This window comes from Sinohyriopsis cumingii, chromosome 9 (assembly GCF_028554795.1).
Source record: "Sinohyriopsis cumingii isolate HCF-2022 chromosome 9, ASM2855479v2, whole genome shotgun sequence".
NCBI classification, from domain to species: Eukaryota; Metazoa; Mollusca; class Bivalvia; order Unionida; family Unionidae; genus Sinohyriopsis; species Sinohyriopsis cumingii.
In genome coordinates, this window is record NC_142969.1 from 110,316,963 (window position 1) to 110,344,182 (window position 27,220).

Genomic DNA, 27,220 nt, shown 5'->3' on the forward strand with positions numbered 1-27,220 from the left:
ATGAAACCTGGGGGTCAGCCTCTGAGTAGAAAAAAAAAAAAGAGATGAGCCGCGGCATTTTCTGGACCTATATGTGTTTGAAATATGTGTTTTCATTTCCGCACCAAAGAGTGCCAGGTGCTAATTTCAGTAATGAGTATTATGAGTGATCCAAACTCAGGTCTGTTACAGGACTGAAATTCCATCAATAAAACACTGTCTTAGTTACAAATAGGATAAGCTCTCAGAAGATTAAATATGTTTACAGTTAACACTCAGTTTAATATTTCACACATCTGAATCAGTTTAATACCTGCTATAAAATAATTTTGACCATGGTGTTTTCATATTAAGAATATTAGTACTCCGACCTCCTATTTTAAACGGTTATATGTATTGCATTTTAGCTAAGTCACTAGTTAGTAATAAGTGATTACTTGTATGTAATGACTTGAATGTAATTGTTGTATCATCCACGAAGACTCTTGTGTGAGGCTGATGAAACCCAGATGGCATATCGGGTCCTCTGCTCACCTTCTCTGCTGACTTCACAAGGACATTGGTTGAAGCTGAACATAGTACCACCGAAATGGAACAGCCAGTTATGATGCCAGCTTCTAATCTCAGCCATGGTGTTGTGCAGTCCAACACGGGGAAGCACATTCTTAGGTTATCGAGGTAGTTTTGAAACATGTCTCTGAACTTCTTTGATATATGATATTTTTTTAAAGTCATGTTCACCAACTTGTTTAGAATGCTACCATATGCGTTGGCGAGGTCTAACCTGAACAGTGTTAGATCGCCTGTGTTTCTTTGGCATCCTGGATGATATTAGTTAAGACACTTGTGTGCTTAAGGCAACCAGGTACTCGTGGAACTCCATCTTTCTCAACTGAAATATCGATGTACTTGTTTTCAAGCATGTATTTCATCAACTGTCAGGCAAGGATGGTTATGATTATCTTCCCCTCTACGTTAAGAATGAATATTGTTCTGAAATTATTTGTTTCCTTGACAGTTCCCTTTCTTCTGCAATAAAGCATCCCTCTGAAGGCGTCCATCTGTCATCTTGCATTTTCTCCTTTATTAACTTCCAAAGCTTTCTGGTTAGTCTTGGACAGTATTGTAAACGTTGTAATGTTTTCAATCCCCTGAAGTCTTCGGTTTTCTTTGATCAATGTATTTATTTGTTTCTTTTTTCTATCCCAACCCGATCTTTTCCAATACTGTAGATGATAGTAGACATGGCTTCTGTCTTTCTGTCAGCATTTCCTGCTGATGTTACCTCCAATAGTTGGTCTACGTCATTAAACTGTCTCCCATGCTATTTTGTTTGAACTCACAGGCCAGTTCACTCTTTGTTTCTGTTGACTAATACTCTCATCTACCATTGCAGCCCTTTCCTGAGAATCCAGCTCCTGCCTCCCTATCAAATCTACCGAAGAATCTGTATTCTCTCCGTCATTGCTGAATTCGTTTTCATCCTCTAGCACTTGGAGGTGTTGAACACTATGGTGTGCATTCTGGTAAATCTCCTCCGTCTCACCAGGTTGTCCTCTGTGTTGTACTAGAGTTTAGGATCGAAGAACAGCCCATCTTGGTACGGTGAACTTTAAGCCCCCATCTCGTTTTCACATGTTTTGCCACAACTGCAGACACCAGATGTGTTTGTAGTTTGTTTCTTTGTCGGTTGATCAAGAGTGTTTGTATCCGTTATCTTGCCATTTGGTCGACCATCCTCTCTTGCTCGCGCACAACCTTAGGGATATGTCACAACATATATATCGATAGCGGAGCTGTAGGTTTCTCACTCATAGAAGTTGTACTCTGGCTTGTTAGGCCATCATAGACCTGTTCACCCGACTTTCCCTAGTTTCCCCACAGTCTCTCCTTGCAGTCATCCTTCTTTACGGTTGCCAATTAGTCTTTCCTAATAGTCACTGTCTCAAGAGGCGGAAATATGCGAATGCAGTTTTGAAGTTCAACTGGTTCCATCATCAAGTAGGGTCCCCCTTCATAAAGCTTTTCGGCTGTGACCCACAACAATCTCCAGGGGTGCGTCGACAGAGCTGATCAGAAACTCAGTCCGGAACCATTTAGCTTTTTCACTGGTCTATCCTCGTCCGACTAATCCAATGTGAGGCTTCCCCGGCTTGTTTGCCAAACTTAGTGACTAACTTTCTGTGGCTAAGTCCTGTAATCCTGATGACTCATATGACAAGCCAGAAGATTTGTATTGCAAAGCTACGGACATTCTATTTCTCACGGTAGATTCATGCATTCGATCCATTGTGTTGGCAGTCAGGAATGAGTGGCTGCTACTTGGCTCCATCCTAGCTTTCGATGGCGCTGTCAGTTTCAACAAAATCACGTATTGGCACCTCCTGACCACAGTAAAATATCAACAGCCACTAGAAAGCAAGGAACATAAGAATTAGGGGAGCTGGATTTGTCCGAATCAAATATCTGTTTCCAGGATTTTTAGAACTTTTGGTTGGTATAGCTTTCGATCGCTCTTAATACTTCCGATAAAAAGACTACTCTTCCAGGAGATAGTCTGCAAAATGTTGACGTGGATGTGGCCGTAGATAGATTCATCACATGGGCAAGAAAGTCGCGTATAGCAAGGGTTATGGCTCCCACAACAAGCTTGTTTGGCCCTTTATCTTCGGTTTTACATAGTGTCTTCTAAAGGTTGTTTGCTTGTATCTCATCTAAATTCAAATAGTCTTTTTAGCAATGTACAATCTGCATATCGCCCTTGCCACAGTACTGAAACTAATCTTCTAAAAGTAGTTAATGCCATTCTCTCTGCGTTGGATAGCGGAAAGATTACAGTCCTCACCCTCCTTGATTTGTCTGCAGCATTTGACACAATAGACCATGAAATATTACTTCACAGTCTCCAGCATGTATTTGGCATTCATGATACAACTTTACTGTGGTTCAAGTCCTACTTGATCAACAGGACACAAATTGTATCTGCAAATGGAATACACTCCAGCCCAGTTGATCCACACGGGTCTGTTCTTGGACCTGTTCTCTTCATTCTGTACACTCATTCGCTCTCAAGTGTCATAGATCATCATCCAGTGTCTCACCAATTGTACGCTGATGACACCCAAATATACAAATCTAGCCACCCAACTGAAGTTGATGCCACCATCCAAGGTGTAGAGAGGTGCATTTCTGATGTGAAATCATGTATGACATGTAACAAGCTGCAGATGAATGATGATAAAACTGAGGCCATTTTGATCACAACACAAAGACTTTCTCATTCACATCCTTTACCTCAAACAATAAATATCAGCAACGTCAACATTAAATTCACACAATCAGTACGAAACCTAGGTGTTACTCTGGACAGTACTCTCACATTGAACCAACATGTCATGAACATATGCAAGGCTGCATATCTTGAGCTGAGACGCATCGTTTTTGTTTTGGGCTTAGCGCCATTTTTTAGCGGACGATAAGCTAAACATTGTGTCCAGTAAAACTGATGGAGGAATAACCCGGGAAAATTCCATTAAGAACCAACCACCCACGAACTTTTCACATACCCACACTGGCGGAGCCCTAGACTCAAATCCGCCGAGACATAGGTGAGATGGCTGTAATCGGTTATGGTGAGCGCATTAGACCACTCAACCACCCAGTGCCTAATTCGACAGGTTTAACAGAACTTTAAAGACTAGAATGTGAACGCAGTTTATTCAAAATGAAACCACAAAATGGGTTGACGTATTATCAAAGCTAAGTAATGCTCACAATAACACTCATTCTAAATTATGAAAATTACTCCAGCTGAAGCAAGCAAGGCGAAATACATATCAAAATTTGGATAAGATATTTGGTTAACGGACAATACATAATATGGAAAGCCCAATATATAATCAGTGAAATACGCAGATTTTCGAACTACATACAATTTTTAAAAGGACTATCTTTCGAACTTGACTTAAACAAATATTTAAAATTAGGCAAGACATACTAGATGATCCAGTCATTTGCAAAGTGGAAGACATAAATAAAGATGAAGCTGGTGACGTGCATTATGAAAAAGAGTTATCTCCGTAAGACAAATAAGACGACTTATACAAATCTGAAAATTCTTTGAGGACCCATATAATGACTGGTTGAAAGTGCATGTGTGTATCTGTGAAATGAGAGAGATATGATGAATCTTTTATCAGTTTGAACCAGCTCAAAATATTGAAAAGTACACATCTCCTTCTGAGATGAGTGCAAAAAAGAGTACATAGATAAACGCATCAAAGAACATACAAACTCGAATTTTCGAAAGAATGCATTTCTAGAATTTGACCGATGAAGAAAATAGCGGGTTAGACAATGATGGAATTAAAACATGCCCGGCACACCAATTTATGCTGATCACAAAATGGGGAAGTACGTCCAAAATATCACCACTAAATAGAACATTAGAACACGTGACACCTGTGATCAGATGATTTCAATATAGACAATGTCCTGGCATGATAAGCAATAACAAATGAGGCCAAATGAAAATAGATGACATAAAAAGTATTTGATTTTGATTCAGACTTTATCTAAAATAGGTGAAAGCAGGCACGATGTAAAAGTGTACTCGCTAATTTTACGATGCCTACGATTAAAATTTAAAAAAGGTAAAGATAATTTCATAAATGTTGCCACTTTTCTCCTATTATATACTAAGTAGGTACAACAAACATGCCATGAACACCATGCCATTTCAACTTTAACACATCCATAAACCTTCTTTTAAAAGGAATTGCCACCAGTTAGATAAAATCAGTTGCTATATTGTGATTTTGTGCACAAAATTGATGAATTAAAATCCAGGGCTTCATTAAATATGTATAGACATACTGTAAAAATTTGAAGATAAAATTGTTCCTGTTGATGACGCTTCCTTTCGCAAGATTTTTTCAGACTTTCACCTGAAAATAGTAGTAATGTAAATTAGGGAGCATACGTAATTGGTACAATGAGTTATACAAGTTTCAAGTGCGGGATGAAACGAAATTGAAAGTACCAGAGATGGAAATATTGGTCAAAATCAACATATATAAAACGGTAATGCATAAAAGGCCTCCAAACAAACCAAGATTGGAAAGAGAAATCAACAAACTGTTACATGTGAGTATGGAACAGAAGTAAATAAAGTCTCAGTATATTTGCACAAGAAAATTATATATATCATATGAGATCGTGTCATAATTAACTTTATTATATACTCCTTTTTTCGTCCGTCAACTTTACATTGTCAGAATAGTGCAGTATTATAAGATAATGAATGCCTTCATATTGTACGTTCGTGCATGACACGTGTGCCTAAAATAGTATAGTGTATTGGGAACTACTTTGTAAACAACAATATCCACTCATGTAGTGGACTTTAGGTTTCAGTTTATTAGATTTGTTTGTGATGAACTAAAACAGCCGTTTAGTCTCTTTGAAAGTTGAGATGATAAGTGAAAAATGTGAAAGAGATTACTGAGTCAAAAATGAAATATCCAAACAAGCAAATAAATGATCATGATATTCGCAAGGTCCACAACAAATATGAGAGACGCAGCATTGAAACTACCATTCTGATCATTTAAACAGTTATTCAGGAGAAAGGTTCGTACATTTTTTGTTAATTGAATGGTTCAGACTGTGACCAATGCTCTCTTAAGTATATACAAATAGCATCGAAAAGCATACTGAGGGTAAGGGCTATCACGTATATATCACATTAATACCATTTTATATGTCAAGGTACTAAACTGGTGGGAAAAATGCTCCGGAAGGTTTTCGTGGAAAGGTAAGGGCCTCAGAGCCGATAGGAGAAGACAAAAACGAATACTTAGTTCCACCGGCTGAATGGATTGTCACACACCAGCTGCTTTGCAATTTTCCGCGTTAACTTTGTTGATATAATGTTTCGGATTTAGGCTTGCGATAGATGCCATAACAATCATAACATAGCTAGGGGAGCATGCAAGTTACCAGACGTAAACATATCTTCTGTCTGGTAATAAGAATGGCACACATATACTTGCAGTTCTGGAATTACCTCAAAATGTATTTTCTTAGTTCTATTAATCTAAATTGCATGAGGTATTTTATGGGTTAGAAAGTTTGATTACACATTTCGAAATTGTACTGTAATTTCGACTTCATTTCAGTCCAAAAATATTCAACTTACTGCACTCAAAATGAAATGAACATGATATTCCGTAGTGTCTTTTTGATGATCATAATTGAAAGAGTTCATAATTTGCCCATATTATGATTCCGAACATTTATTAATATAACACAAACATACATCTAGATGAGCCAGGACGCGTCCCTTCCAGCGCAAATCACAGACACGTGTATTTTGTGTGGAACTGACATATTTGATATATCCAGGTCCAAAATATGTGAAATTGAGTAGAATCGAGAAACGAAAACAAAAAGGCAATAACAAACAAAAATATACAAAATCAAAAACAAAAAAAAACTAAACACAAAATCCATTCAACTGGAAAAACTGTTGCAATGCGCATTCATTCACAAGATGGTTCTAAATTTCAATTTTAAGTAGACCAAAACGACAATTATTTTTGAATGTGATGTCGAAAACGACTAAGTTCAAATTTCACCGGGCGGAGTTCTGTGCGCATTAATATTTTTATTGTGTCTTGATGAATCTGCGCTTGTATATTTATTTTGGCATGCAGCATAAATTAAATTACTTTGTTTCTTGTGGCGTTTTGGTAGTATAATTAATCCTAAAGTATAATAAGAAAAGGAGTATATAATAAAAAGGGTACTGCTTTTGTTTGGGAAAATAAGAACTGATTTGTCGGATGGACACTTCACTCACACAGGTCATGCAGTATCTAGACGAAAAAAACGAGTTCATATTTTCACATACAAATCCAGTAACCTATACATATTTGATACCGTGGATCTCAGCATCTATTTATGGGATATCCCAGTGGCAGTTAACTGATAAAACAATTTAATTTGTCCTGTAACATTGTTAAAACTTTACTACAGTATAAGGGGGAAAAATCCGTGAATGCTAGCAGTTGATTGATAATAGACCAGATGAACAGAAAATGGAATAAAATGGATTTTTTTTTAGCCGACAGATGCTGTTTTGGTGCACCATGCGAACGTATATAATGCTTTGGAGCTGGTACTGTACAATACTGGAGGACATTGTCAGCTACTAAAATTGATTCTGCGGCAGTCAAAGATGAACCTTTTGGTTCAATCACCTACTTCTTTCTGCAAGATAGCAACTGATTAAAATAGATGAGGGATTTTCAATGTTAGTTCAATGGATCAGATATGTGATTTATATTTTAGGTGTATATGTAAAAACCACAGCATGTGTTGCATTGTCTGTTTTGACAGCAACACTGTTCTAACGTTAATGCGCTATTAATTTAAAGATAGCAAGGTTAGACTACAGATGAAAACAATATAACAAGATATTGCAAGTATATATCAGTTACGAATGTGAAAAAAGGACTATGCTGTTGGCACCTATCGTTGCATAAAACAATTTAAAGAAATTCAAAATCTTGTTAAACTTAGATTTAAACCCTATCAATAATGCTAAATAAGTAAAGAATAGTAATCCAAAAAGGCTGACACACAATTTGTTACAGTATGGCATGACAATGAGGAAGACAAAAAGGAAGACAAATTGACTAAACGTTATATAAAGAACAACCATATTAGTGACGCGTATTACCAGTTTCCAGTGCGAATGAACATCCGGTTAAGCAGCTGTATTTTAACGTTGTTGTTTTGGATTATGGTCATTTATCAATTCATGATAGACACTATATGACTGTCAGAATAACTGGTGGATGAAGAATTATGGAAAACCAGGTAATAACCGCCTACCCAGGGGAAGTTACTCGCAAGCTTTCTCACATGCCCTTATTGGCCGAGCTACAGACTTGAACGCACGTAGAAAGAGCTGAAACGGCAGTGATTAGACAAACTAGCAATTCAGGGCCCCGCTATCTTTTAATAAGTCAAACAAGAAAATAAAAAGACAAAAGAAACCCCTCAAACAGTCCTTATTGTAAATGATGATCATTATCGTCAGCAACATCAGTAGTAAAGGGGGCCACTATAGCCTCAATGGAAATTTAACATGGAGAAAAGTCTTGGGCCACTCTAGCCTCAAGGGGATTGAACATGGGGAAAAAAGCATGGGCAACTCTAGCGACAAGGGAAATTGAACATGGGGAATTGTAACAGGGTCCAGACCTGATGGGTCTATGGAAAGGGAACAGGGGGAGAGGGACATAACACACACACACACACACACACACACACACACACAACGTACGCGCGAAGACATACACACACACACACACACACACACACACACACACACACACATAAAATAATAATTCGGGGTTAGGCAATTGAAAGTCAATCTCTTTTCGAGAAATAGGAGTGGCCCTGAAAAGGGCCTTTGGATTTATGTTAATATGCCTTTAACATAAAGGGCATCTGTGGCATCTTCTTGTCCTCAAGCTGCGTCTTACAGCAGGGCCATACATCAGAGTCCTCTTGAGGCAACCTTGTCTCTCTATGTAGACTCTTCGTATCCACAGACTGCTGGTGGTCCTGTGGACAACGGTCCACTTGGATCGGACATACATGAGCATGTCCGTCCTGAACATCATTGAAGACACGAGGGTGGAAGATTCAACGTCAGTCCACATATTGCGGCTACGAGAATAGGTGAGTGAGTGATTGCACTGAACTGCGCTTATTTATAGGGAGAGGAAGGATTGAAACGGATTGAGTTCGTTGACCAATCCAAACACGCGTGACGAAATTCAGTCAGTCCGCATCCAATCGGAAGAGAGCAGTCTGTGACGTCACGTAGCCTATATACATTCGCTAGCGCCTGTGCGCTGTCAATCTATGCGACAGTGATTCAACATGACGGAAACTCAGAAAACGATCCATGGGGGTGCACCGACGGTGGATACTACCCAAGGGAACCCGGACTTACTTTCAGAAGCCGTAAACTGGGATTTTGTGGATTTTCTGACCTCGCAAGAATTTGTTCCAGAACCTTCGTTACCATCTTTACCGCACGTGGAGAATTTTCGACAGAGACAGAAAGAAGAATTGGAGAAATTTATACAGAGACAAAAGGAAGCAGAACAAGCTTTTCTGCTACAGCAACAGCAGCAAGAAGAAGAGGTAAGAAGAAAAAAACAGCAAGAAGAAGAAGAAGCAGCAAAGAAACAAGAGGGTGAAAGTCAAACGGTCAGGGTACTGTTGGACATTTTAGCGGAGTTAAGAAGTCTGAAACAAATGTATCAGACTTCTTTATCACGACCGAAGAGAATACGACCTTCCCGAGCTAAACACGCCAACCCTGAGACTAAGCCTACCTTACCACCCTTAGTGATTTCAACCCAATCATCATCATCAAAAGTAGGCCTCGGATGTGGCAAAGGCTTAAGACAGTTAAAGTTGATTGCTTAAACTCACCCCTACACCAAGAAAATAACGGCCCTTTTCAGGGCCACCCACTTCTCTCGAAAAGAGATACCATTTCAATTGCCAATAACTCAAAATAACAACCCATTTTACCCCCTATAGTACGTGTCTGTGTATGAGTGCGTGAGTGTAGGTTCTTATTTTAAAATCATAACCCAAAGTCACTTACCTTTTATCATTAATGTATTCTGTTATCCATAGTTACAATTCAATTCACAACATAAACACTCTTAAAAAAGTTCATTCACTTCTTTTGTGTCATTATTTACTCTCTCTGTTTTTTAGATTTCTTCACAGGCTTTTCCTCTTCTTCCTCCTCACTTTCTTCCCTTCTTCTTTTCTTCTCCTGTTTCTTTTTCTTCACCTGTCTGCTTTCTTCCTCTTCTTCTTCCTCTTCTTTCTCTGAAGAATCCCTCTCTTCTTCTGACTCCTCTTGTTTCTTTTTGGGGCAATCTGGAGACCAATGTCCTTTTTCTTTACAATAATAACAGGTATCTTGACTTTTGTCTCTTTTAACCCCTGTTTTTCTTTTTTGACGGTCTGGACACTCTGAAGACCAATGCCCTTTCTTTTGACAGATATAGCAAGTATCTTCACTTTTATCTCGAAAGGAAGGAGAGTAGTCCGAAGGCTGGTCTGAAGAGAATTTTCTAATGACCCCTCGCAACGCTCTGATGAAACGTTCCATCTGGCTAGTCTCTTCCATCGTTGTGATCAGGTAGAGAGTGAAATGAATAGTGAAAGGACAAGACACGTACACTTTTATATACGCTGGTCTGCCAGGACTATAAAGTAGCTCATGGTGTTTAAACTTGAGTCATTTGACTTTTTGCTTTCAAGATGAAACGATCTAATTCATTTGAGAAGAAAGAAGAAGAAGAAAGTAAGAGGCAGAAACGTGATCTATCGCCTCGTACCAGAGCTGAAGTCTTGGCACAAATTCATGCCAGTGATTTTGAAGACGACATGAGTGAACCAGAATCCAAGCCCTCTCAACCAAGTTCACCGCCTTTAGTTAACCCTGACAAATACTATTCCATTCGAGAGACAGAAAAACGCTCCTCTAGAAAATTTAGAACCACGGCTTACACCTACACGGTGAAGTTTAAAGATTTCAAGTCCGAAGTACCCTTAGAGAAAGCAGAAGGGTTCATCACCGAGATGTGGGATTCTTTACTCACCGCACTCAAGCGACAATGTCAATCCAAAGAAGACGATCGCTTGACACTATCCATACAACACGATGGTTTGAAGTCCCCTGTTTGGATCGAGTTTAGCAGACCCACAGAACTGACCCCTTCCAAAGTCATGGACAAGATACAACAGGTGCAACAAACCAATGACCAGTTTGACATCACCGATGGAAAAGCCACACTGAAAATGGCTCACGTTTCTCTTCCTCAAGGGACTGGACGCAAAAAGATGTTATTGGTGAACGATCTTCGCAGCATTAAGCGTAGCCTCGTCCAAATTTACAACCCTCATGACCAGATGTATTTGGCCCGGGCTATCGTGGTGGGGCGAACCTATGCCAACAAGAACGACACGGCAGAATGGAAAAGAGCCTGGAAAACTATTCGACAATCGGACCAAGCCAAACAACGAAACGAAGCAGAACTCCTGTTACAACAAGCGGGCCTGTCCAAAGACACACCCTGTGGCATTCCTGAAATGCAAACATTGCAAGATGTCCTAGCTCCACGCTACACCTTGAAAGTGCACCCTCAAGAAGTGCGCGGACCTCTGTTGTTTCGAGGCCAAGATTTTAAGGATGGAAAATACATTCACCTTTATCATCACGATGACCATTTCGATACCATTACCAATATCACTGGATTCCTGGGATACAGATATTACTGTGAGAAATGTGACCGTGGTTATAATAATCGAGAGCAACACAAACATTGCGGATGGAAATGCTCAGGATGTTTGGCCTCTCAACCCTGTCTGAGCGAAGGACCAGTGCCTTGTTCAACTTGTCTGCGCACGTTTGTCAGCCCTACCTGTTACCAACAACATTTGAAGACGCAAGGTTCACAGAAGAAATGTGTTTGTCAACTGCTGAGATTGTGCCCTACGTGTGGACAAGGCATACGTACCAATAATGCCAAGGCACACGTATGTTCAGGAAAGAAAAAATGTCACATTTGTCACCACATCGTGGACTTGGAACATCAATGCTACGTGTAAAAATACCAACCAGAGAAAGAGGATGGTCACAAAAATGAAAAAGGCGATTTCATCTTTTTCGATTTCGAATGCATGCAAGAGACCGGCATTCACATTCCTAATTTCTGCGTGGCTCATCGAGCGTGCGACAAGTGCATTCAAGAACCTATTTTCAGTCATTGCCCTCACTGCAGCAAGATTCCTGGAGGGCGTGAAAAAATCTTTCGGCGACCGAACACGCTGGCCGATTTTGCCCAATGGGTCTTAGACCCCATCGACAAGACGTGGAACCAAGAGGACATCGAACGTTACGGAGATTGTCATCGTCATGCCACGGTGATGGCTCACAATTTCTCCGGATACGATGGACAGTTTCTTTTGAGATACTATACGGAACAAGGCACCGAACGTCCTAAAGTCAATTTGAACGGAGTCAAAATCATTTCCATGCAAGTGGGACAAGTACAGTTTAAAGATTCCATGAGTTACTTGGCCATGCCTTTGAGTCGAATGTCCAAAACGTTTGGAATGACAGAAATGGCTAAAGGGTATTTTCCACACTTTTTCAATACGGAAGCCAATCAACACCCCGTTCTACCCCATTTGCCTGAGACCCACTATTACGACCCCGACAACATGGGTACCGAACAACGAGAATCTTTCTACTCTTGGTACCAGGCTCACGCCTCGGACCCATTCGACTTTCAGGAAGAAATGCTAAAGTATTGTCGTTCCGACGTGGACATTTGACGACGTTGCTGTGGAAAATTTCGAGAACTGTTCATGGAACACGGAGGGGTCGATCCTTTGAAAGAAGCTTGCACCATTGCCAAAGCGTGTTCCTTAGTGTACAGACAAAGATTCATGCCTGAAAACACCGTGGCGGTCATCAGTCCTCAAACGACCAACTATGTCAAACGTCAATACTCGGTCAAAGCCCTACGTTGGTTACATTACTTGTGCGACAAGGAAGACAAATGGATTCAGCATGCCCGCAACGGAGGGGGCTAAAAGACCATTGGAACGCATTCGGTCGATGGCTGGGACTTAGAAAACCCCAAGATTGTGTACGAGTTTAACGGCTGCTTATTTCATGGATGTCCCGTCTGTTACCCTGACCGTAAAACTAAAAATCAGTTTCTACAACGAACCATGGAAGACTTGTACCAGGCCACTTGTCAGCGACGCCTAAAGTTAGAACAGGAAGGATACCAAGTGCTGGAAATGTGGGAACACGAGTACGATCACCGTTTGAAAACCGATCCCGAGTTTAAATGTCTCGTGGAAAGTTACAAGCTGGTGGACCCCCTGAACCCGAGAGATAGTTTGTACGGAGGAAGGACCAATGCCACCTGTTTGATGTACCAAGCCGACGAAGAGAAAGGAGAAGAAATGAAATACTTGGACGTGTGTTCGCTGTATCCCCACGTGTGCAAATATTGTCGCTTTCCTGCAGGGCACCCACAATTGTTCACGGAACACATCGACCTGAAAAACATTCGACAATACGAAGGCTTGATCAAATGCAAAGTTTTGCCTCCCACGGACTTGTACCATCCCGTCTTACCTCACCATTGTCAAGGCAAACTGATGTTTCCTTTGTGCCGTACTTGTGCCGAAACGTGCAACCAAGACCAGCCTTGTCAGCACACCCAGGAAGAACGGGCCGTGACGGGAACCTGGGTCAGCGTAGAATTGTTCAAAGCTCTGGACATGGGATACCAACTGTTAGAAGTGTACGAAATTTGCCACTTTCCCAAGACACAACAATACCGCAAGGGTGACCCCACGCAGAAAGGGATTTTCGCAGACTACGTGGATGCTTTTTTAAAACTGAAACAAGAAGCCAGTGGCTATCCTTCCTGGTGTCACACTCCCGAAGACCAAAAGACATTCAAAGAGAAATACTATGCACAAGAAGGCATCTCTTTAGACCACATCGAGAAAAACGAAGGCAGGAGATCGTTTGCCAAAGTGATGTTAAATTGTTTGTGGGGTAAAATGGCACAACGTCCGTGTTTACCCAAGACGGAGTATTTGACTGAACCTTCCCGCTACTTTCAGATGATTCACGACAAAACCAAATACATGAAACACGTGGACGTCGTTCGCGAGGATTTGATCTTGGTCAATTACGAAGAAGATCTGGACTTTGTACAAGACGACCCTTTTGGAAATGACAGCTCATGCTCGCTTAAAACTGTACGAAGCTTTAGAACTGTTAGGGGAACGCGTCCTGTACTTTGACACGGACAGTTGCATTTACATCCATCACCCGAGTCAACAGCACCCTGACATCGAAGGAGACCGTTTAGGAGCCTGGACACACGAGCATCCCGACGACAAGATTCTAAGTTTCGCCAGTGATGGTCCTAAAAATTACGGTTACGAATATCGGGACAAACAAGGAGAAGTGCACACGCAGTGCAAAGTGAAAGGATTGACTCTGAATTATCGTACTAGTCGAGTGGTGAACTTTGGGGTATTGAAAGAAGCCTTGCAGTCTGGAGAGGACGAACGCTTTAAAGTGACCACCTATCAACCCAACAAGATTGTACGTTTACCCACTCACCACATCGTCAGTCGACCCTTGCAAAAAGTCTATCAAATCGTGTACCAGAAGCGAGTGCGACTTCCCAATCATTTCACCTTACCGTATGGACACGTCGGTATTGGTCTGTATATAAAACGGAACCCTAGGCAAGATCGATAGTTCATTGTGACTACCAGGACCAAGTGAACAAGATGAATACTTTCAGAGAAACACAAAACAAGTTTAGAAAGGCACAATTCAAGTGTGGGGTTTCTGAAGTGGAATGCGCTTGTGAGCCTTGCAACTTTTCAACCTGTGTTAGTGACAGTACCAGAAGAACCCGTCACCCAGGACAGGACTGTCGTGGACATTCCTGAAAGGTCATTCCGGGAGGACACTTGTGTGACCGTACCTCATGTAGAGACTGTAAGAACATTACACACTGTCCCTAGGACATCTTGCTTACCCAGAACATGTTGCACAGAGATTTGTTTATATTCCACTTTGATCGTTTTGATGTGTTTTTTATTCCTGTACATCACTATTTGGCTTTTATGTATTTTTGTCTTTCGTGTTGTTCATATTTGAAACATGCAATAAACGTGTCCTGAAAAAAGTATATAAACTCTCGTCTTGTTTTTTTTCGTGTCACAAGTGACATTCCTAACACTATGGCTACTTCTACTGTCTCTGACCCCTCTTCCTCCACTGTCAAAGTCATCGACGAACACTTAGATCGTACCAGTTGGGAGGCTTTGTATCTTCGTCATCCCTTTAACATGCTCATTGCTGGACCTAGCGGTTCAGGCAAAACCGAATTTGTCAAACGTTTGATCGAACATAAACATCATTTGATCGATCGACCACCTCAATGCATCGTGTGGTGTTACAAAGAGTGGCAATCGGCGTACAGCCTCTTGCGAGAAAGTCAAGGCGATTCCATCGTGTTTGTGGAAGGCATTCCTAAAGAAGACGATGGCATCGTCTCTGACTCCCGTCAAACCCATTTGGTCATTTTTGACGACATGTTAGGAGAAGACGAAGAAGAAATTAAACTGTGGTTCACGCGCAAAGGGCATTACCGTAATGCCAGTGTCGTTTACATCACTCAAAATTTGTTTCAACAAAGTAAAGCCCATCGTACCATCAGTCTCAATGCTCATTACGTGGTCTTGTTTAAAAGCCCTCGAGATAAATCGCAAGTGCAAGTCTTAGCCAAACAGTTAGGAACGCCTTGGCTGACTCAGGCGTACGACGATGCCACCTACACTCCACACGCCTATTTACTCGTCGATTTGAAACCTACGACCCCCGAGGATTTGTGATTTCGTACCCACTTGTTTCACCACTGGTGCCAAGACGGAGGGCCTGTCCTGTACACGTCTCCGTCCTCGACTTAACTTCATTCCACAAAAAATCTATAAAAACCTCAGACCCTTTTCGTCTGTCTCACACACAGTGTGAACATGACGTCCCTTCAGTCGCATCTTCCCGTCAAATTGATTCGTGCCTTGTACGGCATCAGTCGAGAAAAAAATCCACAAATACGAGCTCGTGTCTTAGAAGCTAGTCTCAAAGAAGTCTTACGATGGTTCACGGTGACGGCACGTCAATTACTCCAAGGGATCATTCAGATTCCTCATCAAACCAAACGCTTTTTCGATCGAAACAAAGTCGCTTGAAACCAACTGTCCGATCCCCGCATTGACACTCAAACCAAAAAACAAATCATTTTGAAACCTGGAGGGAGCGGTACTCTAGGAGGGGTCATCATTCGCTCTCTCTTAAGATGGGATCCTAATGCTCCCAAAATTTTCCCCAAGACAAAAAAAGCAGTCAAACAAAGCTCCAGGAAGAAAAAGAAAAAGAGCAGGTCCCCAAAAAGACCCTTGTCTGCAAGAACTTCTCCAGTGGCGAGACCCTCCTCTTACCAGACACCACCCCGGAAAAAGAAAAGAAGCCCTCAGAAAAAGAAACAGAGAAAAAGTCCCCAGAAAAAGAGAAGCCCACAGAAGAAAACTAGTTGCAAGAGAGGCACTTCGGCCAGGACTCAACCTTACACTCGCAAACCACGACCTGCCACGGCAGTGACTGCGTCTCCGGTAGCCTCAGGTTCCATCACTTCTCCGTTGATGTCACCAAGAACCGAACAGTACTTGGAGACGTTGATCACACCAAGAACTTCTCCGTTGATGACCCCAAGAACTTCCCCAGTGGCAGGACCCTCCAGTTTCGCAACAGTGGCTGCGGCTCACAAAGTACCTGCTCCCAAAGTCAAAGTCCAAGAAAGATCAGGCATGTTACAAAGTTTACTGGATTTGTCCAAGCAAGAACTGGCTCGATTTAGTCCGTTGCGTACCCCTCCACGACGTGTCATGCCTGTCCTCAAGTTGATACGACGTCAAGACAATCAGTGGCGACGCGTTCCAGTATAAAAAAGGTCTGTGACTAAGTAGGGGTATCAGTGTTTTTGGTGCTGAAGACTCAAAGATGTCACCCTCCAGAAAGCATCCCTCTTCTAAACCCCAAGGAAAGAAAAGGAAAGGACTGCCTCCTCGTTTAGTCAAACATGGGGACATGTTATCTGTCCTGTCCAAAGCTTCTCCACCCCTACGAAAAAAACTCATTCAAACAGCCTCCAAAGAGGTCATCGATACCGTGTGCGAATGTTGTTTGAACGTCTTGAAAGGCACGATCCCTTTGTCCAAACACCAGAAACAATGCTTAGGTAAACATCGTCACGTTCTTCGCCAAATGGTTCAAAAGAAAATTCCCATTCGTCAAAAGAAGATGTTGGTCCAACGTGGAGGCATTTTACCCCTCTTGTTAGGTCCCTTGCTGAAAGGAGTCTTGGGAACCATGTTGGGAGGACTGGTGGGAGCAAGATAAAAAGGCCCTCGGAAGTCCCAAGATCTCAGAATTGACCCCTGACAACCCCATGGAAGGACGAAAACTAGCTTTAGTGCCTTACAAACGATGGATGGAATACCATCGTTGGCAAGAACAACGCACTCCGCATTTACCTCCCAATCCCCATTTGAGCGAGATGTCCCAGTTGCAACACGAATTGCAGTCCTTGATGGATCCGATTTGTCCGAAACAAAAATCGCAAAAGTACGGTCAACTCTTGCAACGACTGCAACTCTTTCACCAGAAAGCTTTAGACGAAACAGCTCTACCCACTCTGAAAGATTTTAAGACCTTGATGAAAATTCAAGCACCATCACCAGTACCAGTACCAGTACCACCACTACCAGTGACCAAGACAGAAAAAGGAGAAGAAGAAGAAGAAGGGTTTCAAACTCCACCAGAAAAAGTACGCAAGTTAACAACACCACCTACCTCCAGAATTGGATGGATTAAAAAGATGATGGCCACCCCTTCTTCATCACAAGAGAAAAAGAAAGTGAAGACAGAAGTGAAGACAGAAGTGAAACAAGAACCGATATCCCCCGCTCAGACATTCTCCTCTTCAACACCTATTGCCGGTCGCACACGCAAAGCATTGCAATCCAAGAAAGTACCCCAAGAGAAAAAGAGTAGCATCCTCCAAGAGTGGGTGTCTTATTAACACACAAACACAAAAAAAATGGAAAAAGTCTTAGCCAGCATTTACTACGATCCCTCTCATCCTGCAGGTTACGGAGGAGTTCAAAAATTGTATCGTGCTGCCAAAACTCGATTGAAAAGTCTCCGTTTACCTCAAGTGCAACGATGGTTACAAGAACAAGCTACCTACACTTTACACAAACCCATTCGACGCAAGTTTACCAGAAGTCGTACCCGAGTGGAAGGCATCGATCATCAATGGCAAGCCGATTTAGCCGATGTCTCTCATTTGGCCAGCTACAATCGTGTCTACAAATATTTGTTTTGTGTCATCGACGTCTTTTCCAAATTTGCCTGGGTCGTGCCCTTGACTTCCAAATCGAGCAGCGAGTTAGTGCGAGCCCTGCAACGGGTGTTGAAACAAAGTGGTCGTCACCCTCTTCGATGGCAAACGGACAAAGGCACCGAATTTCTGAACCAAGCTTTCCAAAAAGAATTAAAGAAACGTGACATTCATTTTTTTACCACCGAGAATCCCGAAACCAAAGCCAGCATCGTGGAACGTTTTCAACGCACTTTGAAAGAACGCATGTGCAAATATTTTACGCATCACCACACTCTGAAGTACATCGACATCTTACCGCACCTGGTGCAAGCGTACAACCAATCTTACCATCGAAGCATCGGACGTGCCCTGCAAGAAGTGACTCCCGACAACGAAGTGTTGGTGTTTGAGCGCCTGTTTGGTACGTCCCCGACGAGGGCTGTCCACAAGAAAAGCGGAGAGTTGACCGTGGGAGATTGGGTGCGCATTGGCAAAACCAAACGCACTTTCGACAAAGGTTACTTACCTAACTGGACGACCGAATTGTTTCGTGTCACTGGACGAGTGCATGGTCGTCATCCTACCGTCTATAAATTGGTAGACATGAACGGAGAAGTGCTCAAAGGAACGTTTTATTTGCCCGAGTTACCACGTGTTACCAAAAAAGAAGACGACGTGTACGACATCGAACGCATTCTCGAACGCAGAACCCGTAAGGTAGGCAAACGACGTGTCAAAGAAGTCAAAGTACGTTGGAAAGAATATCCACCCAGTTTTGATTCTTGGATCGACGCTTCGCAAGTCATCGACTGTAAAAAGAAGTGACCATCATGCCCTTTCACACAGACGCAGCTACGGCGACCACTCCTTCACCCAGTTCTTCTCTGCAAGATTTACAAAAACAACCCTTGTGGGTGTGGTGCGGAGAACGAGTGCCTAAAACGCAAATCGTCTTTTTCTGACATAATATTCGTGGTGTATTGTGTCATCGGGGCAGCCATTGCCAATTTGAGTTTGCAACAAGGAGACAAACAATTGTGGACCATTTTATTGAGCAGTTGCATCGGTTACCTGCTTCCCAATCCCTCCCTGAAATTCACCTCGAACGGGAACCACGGAAACCTTGCGTCCAGTGCCAGTGCCAGCCACTACTCCAACAACAACCCCATTTTGAGCGGAGACACGCCTCTGACGTCCATTAACCCCTCGGACAGCCACAGAACTCTGGAATTATGAGTCACGAAAACCAATTTTACTTAACCTTACCCAGTGACAGTTCCATGGAGGTGTTTCCCAAGAACACGTTGTGCTGTTACACGGCCAAATTACCTCAGACCATCCCCTTAGATCACGAAGCCCATTGGGAAGTGGCTTTAGTAGAAATCATTCACCCGACCCAAGTCCTCAATGTCCTTCCCAATCAAAATTTTTTTGATTTATAAGTTCATGACGAACAATTGCAACAGTACTTGGATACCTATGGCAAATATGACAAGAAAACCCCTGGCACAAAAAATCAAAAGTACACCACCTATCACTTGTTCATTCCTCCAGGCTATTATTTTAGTGGTCAACATTTGGTGAGCACCATAACCTCCAGATTTAATGTCGTGTTTCTGAAAGCTTTGGAGAGTGTCAAAAAAAGTGTCACCATGGAATACCACAAAGCAGCTCGTCGCTTCTTGATGAAATTTGACGGGAGTAAAATCCTGTCCATTTTATTTTGTCCTGAATTTTTTGACATGTTGGGCGGAGACATGGACATGAGAATGGCCATGCTCAAGAAAAACGAATTACCAATCGTTTACGACAACGAGTCTTTCAGCAAGTTATTTCGTGTCACGGTAGAACTGAACCAAGGACTGAATTTGATGTTTGTGTACTCCGATGTGGTGGAGTACAGCGTGGTGGGACACACCTCCGCACCGTTACTACGTGTCATTCCTTTCAAAGTGGATTCTGCGACGGCCACTGACGAAGAAGGTGGAAACACTTACCACGTCCACCGCGAATTTGTACATCCTCACTATTTGCCTGTCAGCAAGTCTTATTTGGACACGGTCAACATTGCTATAAAAGGAGATTTGGGACAAAATATTCCATTCACCAAAGGAAAAGTCACGGTGAAACTCCATTTTCGAAAACGGTTCTCTCACGACTCGTAAGTCATGTATCCAGTGTACCGAGGGGTTGCTCGACAGCGAGGACACGGTTTAGGAGATATGTTGAAATCAGCCTTTCGTTCGGTGGCCCCGGTGTTGAAACCGATGGTGACACGCGGATTGCACGCCTTGAAAGATGCGGCACTGACACAAGGCAAAGAATTTCTCCAAAATGTCATCATCGACAAACAAAACCCTAAAGAAGCTTTCTTGAGGGCAGGCAAAAATGTCTTGCTGCAAACGGGCAAAGACCTTTTGGACCGACGAGACACACCTATAAATGTCCTGCACGCTACCGAGTCAGGCATTCAGCAAGGACAAGGCATAAAGAGACGAAGAAGAAAACACCCTTTCACCAGACTTCAAGCTAGAAAGGCGAAGAAAAGAAGAACCCTTCGAGACTTAGACGTTTTCGATTATTGAGAAACAGACAAAAAATTGATGCACCGAGAGTCTTGCGCTTGTTCCAAGTCGGAACTGGATCTCTTTGCCATGCCCCCTACCATGATGACCATGCAAGAATCCCAATGGGTGGAATTTCATCCCGTCTCCTCTTTGACGGATTCCGCTCCCATCGAGTTTGAAATCAAAGGACAACCCGAAGATTACATCGATCTGAATAGCAGTTACCTGTATTTGAAAGTGAAAGTGATCAAAACGGACAACTCCAATCCAGGAGGCGATGCTAGAGTAGCTCCTGTCAACAATTTCATGCATTCCTTGTTCAACGAAGTGGACTTGTACTTGAATAACGAACTGGTCAGCAGCAGCATGGATACTTACCCATATCGTGCCTACTTGGAAAATCTCTTGACGTACGGAAAAGAAGCCAAGAATACTCATCTGGATGCTTGCGTGGTATGGAAACCTGACACGGCAGGTGTAGACACGTTTAGCGACACAGTCCTGACAGAAGATGACAATCCTCACAATGTGGGGTTTAACGACCGTCGTAAGAAAATTCTGCAAGGGCGAAGTTTAGAACTGATGGATCGTTTGCATTTGGACATGTGGTTACAAGAAAAGTATTTGCTGAACGGGGTGGATATCCGTCTGAGACTGAATCGTAGCAGTGCCGCTTTCCATTTGATGGCCCATGCCAACGAATACAAAACTATCATTCAAGAAGCCCGACTTTACGTGCGTCGTGTGGAAGTGTTACCTAAAGTGGGAAACGTCGTCAGTCAGACGTTGAGCAGAACGACCGCCAAGTAATCGATACGACGCGTAGAAGTGAAAACGTTCACCATTCCCGCTGAACAGCGATCTATGATCGAAGATCATCTGTTCCAAGGACAGTTACCCAAGCGTTTGATTGTTGGTATCGTCAGGAATTCAGCCTTCAACGGAACCTACGATCAAAATCCTTTTGAGTTTCAACATTACAATGTGTCCAAGATCGAAGTCAGTCGCGACGGCAAGACCTTGTGTACCCGACCCTTTGAGCCCAACTTTGGTGTCGCAAAGAATTATTTGAGATCGTACTTGTCCCTGTACGAAGCCACGGGACCGTTAGGAACCAACACCAGTCACGGTATTTCGTACGACGATTATGCAGGAGGCTATGCTTTGTGGGGTTTTGATTTCACTCCAGACCAAGGCAGCGACGAGGGACATTTCCACCCTATAAAATCGGGCCAGATTCGTGTGGAACTTCAGTTTGCAAATCCACCTCCAGATCACACAGTGAACGTCCTCCTGTATGCAGAATTCGACAATACCATAGAAATCAACAGTTTGAGAGAAGTCATTCTAGACTATTAGAAGCCATGGAAGACTGTTATCCCTCTTTGCCTAGTGGAGAAACTTTAGACATGAAATGTGAGGAGACCGTGGAAGGAGAATCCCAAGACAAAGACGAAAAGGACATCATGATCAAGTCGAGATGTCCAGAACAAGAACCTGGCAGACACAGTTACGATATGGATGAAGCATGATTACTATGAATGTCAAAACATCAGTGAAGAAGAAAAATTCAAAGAATATCTGGACGAAGCTTGGAGTCTGTTTAAAAAAGATGTGTTACGTTGGTGGTATAAAGACTTGCGTGAACATTTCTGTCCTCCATTAACGACTCAAGAAATCCATTACATCAAAGCCCTCTTTGACAAATTCAAAGAGAAAGTCGAGATCGAAATTGATCACTTATTATCAGCAAAAGAACATTTAGTGACTTATTTTGATCATGGTTTTTCTAGAAACGATGAGAAAGTAAATCGTTGATTTTGTGACTAGTATGCTTATTTTGTTGTCTTCAGCTAGGAAACGTAGTGTCCATCCATGACTCAATGACTTGCAACAGTGGAAATCACAATTTCATTCACAACGTTGCCAACCCTGTTTAAAGTAGAGTGTAAATTGAAAAAATGTTTGTCATTTGAAAAAAATGTTTGATGTTATATTGTTGGATTATTGTTAAAAAATGTTAGAGTTGTTGGTTAGTGTTAAGTGATTTTGAATAAAAAATGTTGTGTTTTGAAAAAAAAATGCCTTTGTCTTTTGTTTGACTATAAGAATGTTGATTCATGCACTTTGACTTCTCTCTCTATCTTTCTCATGACACTCATTAAACGCTGCGGATCGAAAACCGTGGAGGGATGTTTTCCTTCACGTCCGCGCTTTGACTTTAAGAACCGGGGTAGCCTCCAGTCTAACCATCCATTGTTGACTCATCCTCCTACGAAGATGTGCTCCAAACTAGCTAAGCTAAACGAAGCCTACGTGAATTTGCATAGGGTCAGACACAGTCTGATACCGAAGCCAGAAGAAATAGAGAACGTGAGAATGCTAAAAGTCACTGAAGACCTGATCGAAGAGCTCTTCAGAGAAGAAGTGAACAGGGAGAAAGAAGAATGGACAGAGAAGTACAGACTTCAGAGACAGCAGCAACAGCAGCAGCAGCAGCAGCAGCAACCTGAACCTGACAAAGGCTTTGTCGATTGTCGTATCGACACCAAAGAGTTCTTCTTCTCTTTCCGAAGAAGCAGACCTATCGCCAGAAAGTCCATCCTGAGAGGACGTAGCATTCTTAGAAACTAAAAGATTGCCATAGCAAACAAAAAAAACAGCCCTTTTCAGGGCTACCCAATACTCTAGAAAAGAAATAACAATCCAATTGCCAATATGTGTAGGTAGAGTAGTGTGTATATAAACACTGACTCTTTTATAGTGTGAGTGTTTGTGTTTGTGTATATGACTGTGTGCTTGTAAGTGCTCAAGTACGTTGGTGTGGATAGTATATTAAGATCAAGTTTTGTTTTGTTTTTTTTTTGTTTTTTGTTTTTTTTTTTTTTTTGCTGCTTGACGTGTGGGGAGAGTAGATTTAGGGTTAGATTGCTTTGAGTATGTGGATAGTATATTGAAGTGATTAATGAACATTTTTAGAATAGTGGTGGGTAGTATAAAAAAGTGAGTGAGTGTTTCTTTTAGGTCCGTGCGTTGTTGGGTTATGATCTAGGTAATATCAATTTTGTGTCTTAGGGGGATGTTTTCCTTCACGTCCGCGCTTTTAGTATAACTTAAAAACTAATCGTCAGTTGGGCTACCCATCGTCGACCTGTTAACAGCAAGACAATGAATACAAGGATTGTGAAACTGCTAGAACTCCAGATGCACCTGGAATATGCCAGGCGTATAGTAAATGAACTGTCCGCGGAGGCTATCGTAGAAGAAGCAAGAATAAAGAAGGAAGAGGAGGAGAGAAGAGAGAGGGAAGAGGAGGAAAAGAAAATAGGAGAGAGGATGACTTACAAGATACCAGAGACAGAGGATTGGGGTGCTGAAACGAATCATCCCGCCTCTGCACTCTCAAGACAAAAAGTAAAAAGAGACTGGAGTCGAAGATGTGTGTGTTGTGCCAGACCAGGAAGGTGCCAGCATTAGATATGTGCATCTGAAGTTCTAAAACAAACAGCCCTTTTCAGGGCTACACAATACTCTAGAAAAGAAATAACCATCGATTTGCCAATGTGTGTAGGTAGAGTAGTGTGTATATAAACACTGACTCTTTGTGTGTGTGTGTGTGTGTGTGTGTGTGTGTGTGTTTGTTTGTAAGCGCTCAAGTACGTTTGTGGGGATAGTAAATTTGGGTTTAATTTTATTGCTTTGCGCGCGCGCGCGCGCGTGTGTGTGTGTGTGTGTGTGTGTGTGTGTATAGTAGATTTGGGGTTAGTTTATTGCTGATTTAACTTATGTGGATAGTATATTATATGAAATGAGAAAAGTAGGGGGATGTTTTCCTTCACGGCCGCGCGTTTTAAGTGATGATCTAGGTAATATCAATTTTAAGTCTTAGGGGGATGTTTTCCATCACGTCCGCGCTTTCAGTATAAGAACCCACAGAGTTTGATGTTCGAACCATTCTACGGAATAATAAAAACGAAGATGGTGGTTGCAAGTTAGTTGTTTAACAACTTGGTACATATATACTATTGGATAATGGATGGTATCTATGTAGTGGAGAGACTAGGAAAAGAATGGAAGATAGCAGAGTACCTGTACTACGCTAAATGCCTAAACGTAGCAAAAGAAGTGATAGCAGGAATGATAGAAGAGGAGGAAAGGAGATTGAGAGGTATGATAAATCCCACCTATGTCGGAGTGGGAAGCCTAAAGGAAGCACTTGACAATGCAAGCAAAGTCAGGTGCTTTCTTGAAAATATGTCACATGGGACAGAGTGCTCTTTTACGGAGAGAGGTCTGGACAGACTGAAGAAAGGAGAGGAGTTGATGAGAAAAGTGATGGAGGTAGAGGTCAAGAAGATTAAAGAGAGATGGAATAAAGAAAGAAAAGATCAGGAAAACAAAAAGAAAGAGGCAGAGTTTGAGCGGCTAAACAACAAATGGATCAAAATCCAGGAAAAGTTCAGAGCCATGGGTCATCCTGACTGGATAACAGAGAAGAAGAAGAAGAAGAAGAAGAAGAAGAAGAAGAAGAAGAAGAAGAAAGGAATAATGGAAAAAGTGAGATCTTGGTGGAAGAAGTGGAGGAAATAGAAGAAGAAGAAGAAACACAAAGGCCCTTTTCAGGGCCACTCCTATTTCTCGAAAAGAGAATGACTTTCAATTGCCTACCCCGAATTATTATTTTATATGTGTGTGTGTATGTGTGTGTGTGTGTGTGTGTGTGTGTGTGTGTGTGTGTTATGCCCCTCTCCCCCTGTTCCCTTTCCATAGACCCATCATGTCTGGACCCTGTTACAATTCCCCATGTTCAATTTCCCTTGTCGCTAGAGTTGCCCATGCTTTTTCCCCATGTTCAATCCCCTTGAGGCTAGAGTGGCCCAAGACTTTTCTCCATGTTAAATTTCCCTTGAGGCTATAGTGGCCCAGGGTTTTTCTCCATGTTAAATTTCCATTGAGGCTATAGTGGCCCAGGGGGGTCTTGTAATGCTAATTTCCATTGAGGCTATAGTGGCCCAGTGTTTTTCTCCATGTTAAATTTCCATTGAGGCTATAGTGGCCCAGGGGGGTCTTGTAATGCTAATTTCCATTGAGGCTTTAGTGGCCCCCTTTACTACTAACATCTTCATGATCACCCAAATCAGAGTGTCGTATCCTCAAAAAAAACTTGAATTAATGAGTGTATTAATAATTGCTAATATTAGGAATTCTTTCATTCAGAATCTGTGGTACATGATAAATAAAACGTGTCAGCTAAAACGATAAACTAATATTTGTGAAAAGGGATATCGTATTATTGAAGAATATTTCAAATGGAAGGTAACAAAAAATCTTGGTATTACCAAAGTGTATGCATAGCTACGATATCTTACAGTTTGTCTAAAGACCCCAAGGCACCCAAAATTAAACCACAACAACTCAAGGCAGGTAATGGGAATAAGTCAGAATTTCATTATCAACAATCGCTTACACTTAACCAACTGATAATCGATTATAATTGGTTACTACGAGCAAATATTAATTTTTGTTTCTTTTAAAAGTTCAAAATGTTAAGCATTGTACAGGAGTTAATTCTAATTGATGATGTCGACAGTTGCAGTGTAGAACTGTATTCATGTAATGTATCTGACATTTAACACCAAACCTTAAAACTGACAATGGTGCCTGTACAAGAACAGTGACACCAGTGCCTCACTATCTGCTAAACCCAAATCCTACAGAAAAGGCGGACCGACAAATTTGACCATTTGAGCCCTGAATATATTCAAATACAAGTATTAACTTTCCAAAATATTGAAGACATTGGTATATTTAATGTATTGTTTCGATAGAAAAGACGGTGTCTTATAAATACAACAAAAGGCGGCACGTGACAGTAAACATATTTCAGGTAATCTATTTAAGGCATGACAGTTCTTGCAAATGTTGATCAGATGTGGGATTTGGTTTGGTTAGCTTACTTATTGCTGTAGAGGTAATAAATAAGTGACCTACGTTTCAGGCTGTAGTAATCATGGATGCAACTTTCTGACTTGCTTGAATACCCAGGTGGACAGGTTAATACTGTTCCATGTTCACTCCAGTGCTGGATTAAGGTCTTCCAGGGCCCTAACTATTGAAAATAGTATGGCACAACCACCACCACCACCCCACAAAACGTGAAACTCAAAATAACAATATTAAAAGTTTGAGGGTGGGAAAACACCATTGATGACATCATTCCAAATCAAAATATTCGTACCTGCAGATCGCAATGGTAATATATAATACATTCAATTTAATTATCATCAATTATCCGGTTCCCAGTTGGGTTGTTGCCATAAGCACGTGCTTAGTGTACTTAATGGGTAAGCGGGCACTGGTCCCCGCCCAATCTCATCAGCTTAACATGTATGTGGATATAGTAAATCTTAATTAATGTTATTGCCAAAATTCCCAAGAAGCAGACCAATTGAATTTAATTCCATAATTATTCATGCTACATACGACTTGGTTAGATTATCGAATGAAAACATCGATTGATCATTTAGACTTTAAAATATGCACACCGAAATATAAAGCATATATTTGTGT